The sequence below is a fragment of the Trematomus bernacchii genome, unplaced genomic scaffold (assembly GCF_902827165.1).
Source record: "Trematomus bernacchii unplaced genomic scaffold, fTreBer1.1, whole genome shotgun sequence".
Classification (NCBI taxonomy): Eukaryota; Metazoa; Chordata; class Actinopteri; order Perciformes; family Nototheniidae; genus Trematomus; species Trematomus bernacchii.
The window spans coordinates 1,983,977-1,989,709 of record NW_022987608.1 but is presented as its reverse complement, the minus strand read 5'-3'; the positions used below and the strand labels follow the sequence as shown (position 1 = coordinate 1,989,709).

General features: G+C 42.2%; 1 long non-coding RNA gene across 2 annotated transcripts; it reads right to left on the bottom strand.

The window, feature by feature from the left end:
- Window positions 1–1,621: 1,621 nt before the first annotated feature.
- On the bottom strand, window positions 1,622–4,272 carry LOC117483072. 2 transcript variants are annotated; one of them, XR_004555952.1, is made up of 4 exons: window positions 4,204–4,272; window positions 2,261–2,307; window positions 2,064–2,091; window positions 1,622–1,964 (listed from the first exon to the last, which is right to left on the bottom strand). It is a non-coding gene; the product is annotated as an uncharacterized LOC117483072 (long non-coding RNA). The 2 variants fall into 2 exon arrangements; XR_004555951.1 differs by lacking the exon at window positions 4,204–4,272 and having other exon boundaries at window positions 1,631–1,964; window positions 2,261–2,725.
- Between the last annotated feature and the right edge of the window lie 1,461 nt (window positions 4,273–5,733).

Below are 5,733 nucleotides of genomic sequence, written 5' to 3'. Positions count from 1 at the left end.
GATTAACAGTGCATTACAGCAATTAAGGCATTTTCATTTTTTCCCCCAAAAGAACCCTTACTCACTTTCCCTTAACCCCGCCCCATCCCAACCACCCCTCTCCCGGAGCACTGAGGCAACAGTACATCAATTACATACAAAATAATAGATACAATAATATACATGCACATACACATACCTGCATACATACATACATGTACACATACTAACACATATCCAGGGATGTCACACGGGCTGCATGTGTGGCGGACAGGGGAGTAATCATATCGTAATTATAGAGAGATAAAGGGAGAATCCCTACAGCGACACCATATCAGGGGGAAGACGGTCTACATAGCTGATCAGTGGCCTCCAATGAGCGTTAAACTTATCTGAGGAACCCCGGAGAGTAAACTTAATTTTTTCCAACTTTAGAAGAGACATAGTATCACTCAGCCACATTTTAAAAGAGGGAGGTAAAGGAGATTTCCACAAAAGAAGGATTTTCCTACGAGCAATCAAGGAGGTAAAGGCAATGACATTGGTTTGAGTGTTTGTAATGTTGATTTCATCTGGGGGCCTACCGGAAATAGCTATATGAGGGGATGGAGAGATTTTTACCTTTACCAGCTTTGAGAACACTTTAATGATCAATCATTATAAAACATATCATATATATTATTCTGAAATGGAGCCCCAGTGACCTTTGAGATATAACCCTCTTTCAATCCCAAGAAAACATTCCTCATCAAAGACACATTCACCTCCGACAGAGTTATCCTGTGGATGAACTCAAGAAACACTATCTCCGCCTACAAGGCCTTCCCCTGCCCTCTTTTCCCAAAGTGCAGCCTCTCCTACTAATAGGTGCAGATAACTTTCACCTCATTACATTACATTACATGTCACTTGTTAGATGCTTTTATCCAAAGCGACTTACATACTCAATACTGTGGGCAATCCCCACAGGAGCAATTTGGGGTGAAGTGTCTCAGGGACACAACGACATGCTGACTGCAGTGGGGTTTGAACCTGTGACCCCCTGATCCGAACACCAACGGACAACCCACTGCACCACACGTTCCCCAACCAAAAGAGTCTCTTTGGGTCCACAGGGGGCACCAATAGCCCTCCAGCTAGGTTCAAATACAAGATCTCACTCCTCACCCATCAGTGCATCCACGGGAACCAGGGTTTCCTTTAACCGGTAATTACCGTTTTTTAGCTGGTAAAATGTATTAAAAACAGATATTCACTCTTAATAGTTTGATCGGTGCTCTCTATAAAGGCCGATCAGGAGAGCTGGATTTGATCGATATGGACATAAACGCGAGTGAAGTATAACCAGACGAGAGAGATCAGATCAGCTGCTGCATAATCACCTGAAGCCCCGCCCACTGTTTAGCGAGCCGCATGAGAAACTGACGGGCTGTCAGGAGAGAGAGAGAGAGAAAGAGAGAGAGAGGATCCGTTTCTCCCGTGTTATTATCCAAAGTTAATGTAAACTTTTGAATAATGTACTTCATCTACAACAAGTAGTTTGAATGTAATAATGATGTTGTTTGTTGTTTGTGGAAGCGCATCATTTATTGAAAATTGAATCTGAACTTTTCGATCTGTTACGATTATAAACTGTAGCAATATAACAATGACTCCCATTAACTGAGTTTAAACATCAGCATATCCGCTCATAGTCCGGTAATTACCTGCTAACGGAAACTCTGCTACACAATTCATATTATTATTATTGAAACATGACCGCTAAGTTTCAAATTTGTCCGGTAAAATAAATTCTGTCCGGACATTTGTATGTGCAACACATCTTTCTTCTTAAGAAAAGCTTTAAGTACAATTGATTGTTTTTGTTCATTTCATATTGAGGAGAGCTAACAGGAAGTCTCTCATCAGCTGCAGCCTTCTTCTTTATTTTCCAAAATGCCTCCAGGCTCCTCTTTACGTCTCAAACTCGCCCCGTGATGAATAAACTGAGAACAAATAAAACCTGAGCTTACAGATTTGTCTGGAACACCAGAAAAACGTGTTGAAACCTCAATAAATAAACTTCACATGGTACGACCTCTCACCTTTCTGTGTGTCTTCACTTCCTGTCACCTGAGAGGAGAAGGAGAGAGAGAGAGAGAGAATAATGATGATAATAAAACAAAGAGAAACAGCTAGAATGATGAAGAGAGAGAAAGAAGAGTGTTGTTTTCCTCTGAGGTCACGCTCCATTAAAGAGTTTACTATCTTGATGAATGGAGGATAAGGTTTCAGTACTCACAGGTCTTCTGGATCGTGGCTCTGAACGTCTCATCATTATATCCGATCCTGTAGAGATGAACACAATCCAACAGTTTAAGATCCAGTTTAAAATAAGTGTTAGTTCTTTGAGTCAGCTTCAGAGTCCTGATCTCAGGCTTTACATCCCATCATATCTTCTCTGCAAACACTACGACTGCCTGCCACAGCTCTCAGCTGCATGACAGGAAGTAACCAGTCATTGGTCTAGAACAGGGGGGTCCAAACCTTTTTCACCGAGGGCCACATACAGAAAAATATATAAAGGTCTGGGCCGCTCTCTAGAGGTATGTTGCCTCATAAGTTCAGTTATAAGTCAGACAACTCAATCAAATGAAGGTAAAGGATGCTTGTGACTTGAGGATGCTTTAAGAAACAAAACAGCTCTCAGCTCTCCAGAGGGTTTACTTTATTCTGTTAGGTTAAACAGGAGCTTCAGATTGATTATAATTACAGGAAATATGAAGGGTCTATTTCACGCTTATTATAAAAATAAGTTATAGGGCTTTTTTCTTATCAAGTTAGATATGTTAGAAAATGTTTTCAGCTTTAATTGACTGCATTTATTTTAAAAGTGGGATTATTAACACATGAATACTACTGTGTAATATATGTGTACATATATATTTAAGAAGTACAATACAAGACAAGCAGAAGTTTCATCTGTGGGCCGTATTTCATTATACTTTCAGAATTTGCTGAGGGCCGATTCCGAGGGCCGCATTTGGCCCCCGGGCCGCAGTTTGGACACCCCTGGTCTAGAAACTAAAAACATCCCATAAGAACAGACTACCTTTCCCACTCTTCTGTAAACCCCCATATGTCTGTTAGAGAGTTGATTACTAAAGTGTGGCTTTGCATGTTCAGCTGGCCTTCTATAGTTGATGGAAGAAGAGCCTGCAGTCAGTGGGCAACATCACTGATCTGTTTCCCCAGTGAGAGAAACACCTCCCTGTGTTTCATACAATACTGCTGAACCAGCAGAGACCCCTTATGCGGCTTTCACACCAGCGCTTTTCCCTTTCTAGCTCCTAGCGAGAGCTTTTCTGGTTCAGCTCTGGTTTCCCTTTTCAGCTCCCGCTCTGTTCACACCGCCCAGAGCTGCCGAGAGATTTTCTCCCACAACAACAACGGGCCGGGGACTGCGTCGGGTCGATGATCGTGTTGCTTTTAATCATACGAAGCCAGATTAAATTAAATAACGACTTCTCCAACCTTATACTTTTCTCCAGAGTGCCGTGATTCATTGTTTATTAATGTGTTTCAGCGGCATTTACCGACCGCTGCAGTGCTGGATGCTCTTCCACGGGAGTTTATTCTCCCGTTACGGGTTAGCTCACACGGCTCTAAAGTATTCACTGTCTGACTGTCACACAAGCAGCTGATACATATCCCCAGTTCCCCTTAAGTGAATGTGTGTCAGTCTGAATTGACGCTGTTTGGCATCACAACGCTGTTATGAAAGTTTTTCTGGTATAACATGGGTGATGTTAGCATAGCAACCGAAGCTAAACTGACTACTTGCTATGCCGTTTTATACAGGCACTTTTTACCGGCGTATTTTTCATTATGATTCTACTTGTGATAGTCGGACATGACAACCTGTACAGCCCATGTATTGATTCCATCCGATAGCTGCTATAATAACAAACAAAACGTCTGCCTGCTCTCCACAATGATCAATAACAGCGAACGGATGGTCAAAGTAAGGTTTCCTGCACGCCTCGACGTAAGAGACGCCGCGTCATAGCTCCGAAGCTCTTGCCTCTGGACCGACAATTTTTTGGAGCTGGAAGTGAACCGCATTCCGGAGCTATGACGCGCCGCCGCTGCGGTGTGAACAGGAAAAACCGGCGCTTTTCCAGCTCCAGCTCCGAACAGGAGCAGGAGCTGGAAAAGCGCCGGTGTGAAAGGGGCATTACTGACCTGAGAGTCTCCAGTCTGCAGTCTGGTCTCTCCAGAAGATCTCTCAGCAGCTTCACATCTGAATCCTGCAGATCGTTGTGACTCAGGTTCAGATCTCTCAGATGGATGTTGGACTTCAGAGCTGAGGCCAGAGCAGAACAGCTGATCTCTGACAACCTGCAGTAAACCAGTCTGAATAAAGAAAACATGATGAGGATTCAAATCAGTTTATAATCAGATGTGTTACTCAACATTGAAATGAATGGGAACAAAAACAAATGTCTTCTTCAGAAAGTCAACTTTATCCTGTAAAACTAATATTACTTCAGATTAACTTTATTCAGACGTTATTGTTTACTAAATATTAAAAACATAGATTTACTTTTCACAACTAACATCTATTACAGTTCCTTTAAGAATCAGTCAACATTTATCTCTGCAGTTCTTACTTTAGTACCTACAAATGAAAGTATGAATAAAAGAACATTTACAACTTTATAGATGTAAGTTAATTATGTAGAAGAATCAGGTTGAATAACTAATGAAACATGAGATCTCCAGCAGTAACAGAGAGTCAGTGAACTGACCCGAGAGTCTCCAGTCTGCAGTTTGGGCTCTCCAGAAGATCTCTCAGCTCCACTCCTGAATCCTTCAGATCGTTCCAACTCAGGTCCAGCTCTCTCAGATGGATGTTGGACTTCAGAGCTGAGATCAGAGTAGAACAGCTGATCTCTGACAAACTGCAGTTCCTCAGTCTGAATAAAGAAAACATGATGTAACTTTAGAAAACAAAGTTCCTGTTTTAAATAACTCCAGGTTTAATAATCTGTTCAGAGTTAAACAGGGTTTTAAAGGTCTCCTATCATGCTATTTTTAGGCATATATTATGGGTCTCAGATATACACAAATATATAAAAACATGTCTATGATGTGTTTTGCTCAAAATACCAAACAGATCATGCATTTTAGAAATCCCTCATATCCCTCTGTTTCAGCTGTTAGAGGAGAGCAGGTTCGGGTCCTTAGCTTGAAAAAAAAAAAGGAGGTGGAGCTAATGCCTGATAAAAATTCTACCAGCAGAAACTCAGCTAAATGCTGCCGTGATTAAACTCCATATCATGTTCCAAACCACATCAAGGATTATCTCTGAAACAGCATGGAGCTCAAACTCTTTCTCTCTCTCAGGTTTACCACAAGGTGAGTTCCTTCTTATTTCCTGCTTCTTCACACATGCTCTCTCCAGTACAGGTTAGCTCTGAGAGTTAGCATGCTAATGTAAACACAGACCATATTACTTCCAGAACACGTCTCATTGTTTCTGACAGCAACGTTTCTGATTGGCCCGTTGGTGTAAAGCCCGCCCACAATTTAGTAATGCCGTCATGACGCAGCAAATCTGGATCAGCTCCGTTGTTCCCCCCTTTTTAGAGATGTGGGTACGGAGGAAAAGAGAGAGGGTTTTATTTCCTGACACTTTGTGAGTCTCCTGACACACCGGGGACACAACGGGGACACATGGGACACACCGGGGGGACACCAGGGACACATAGG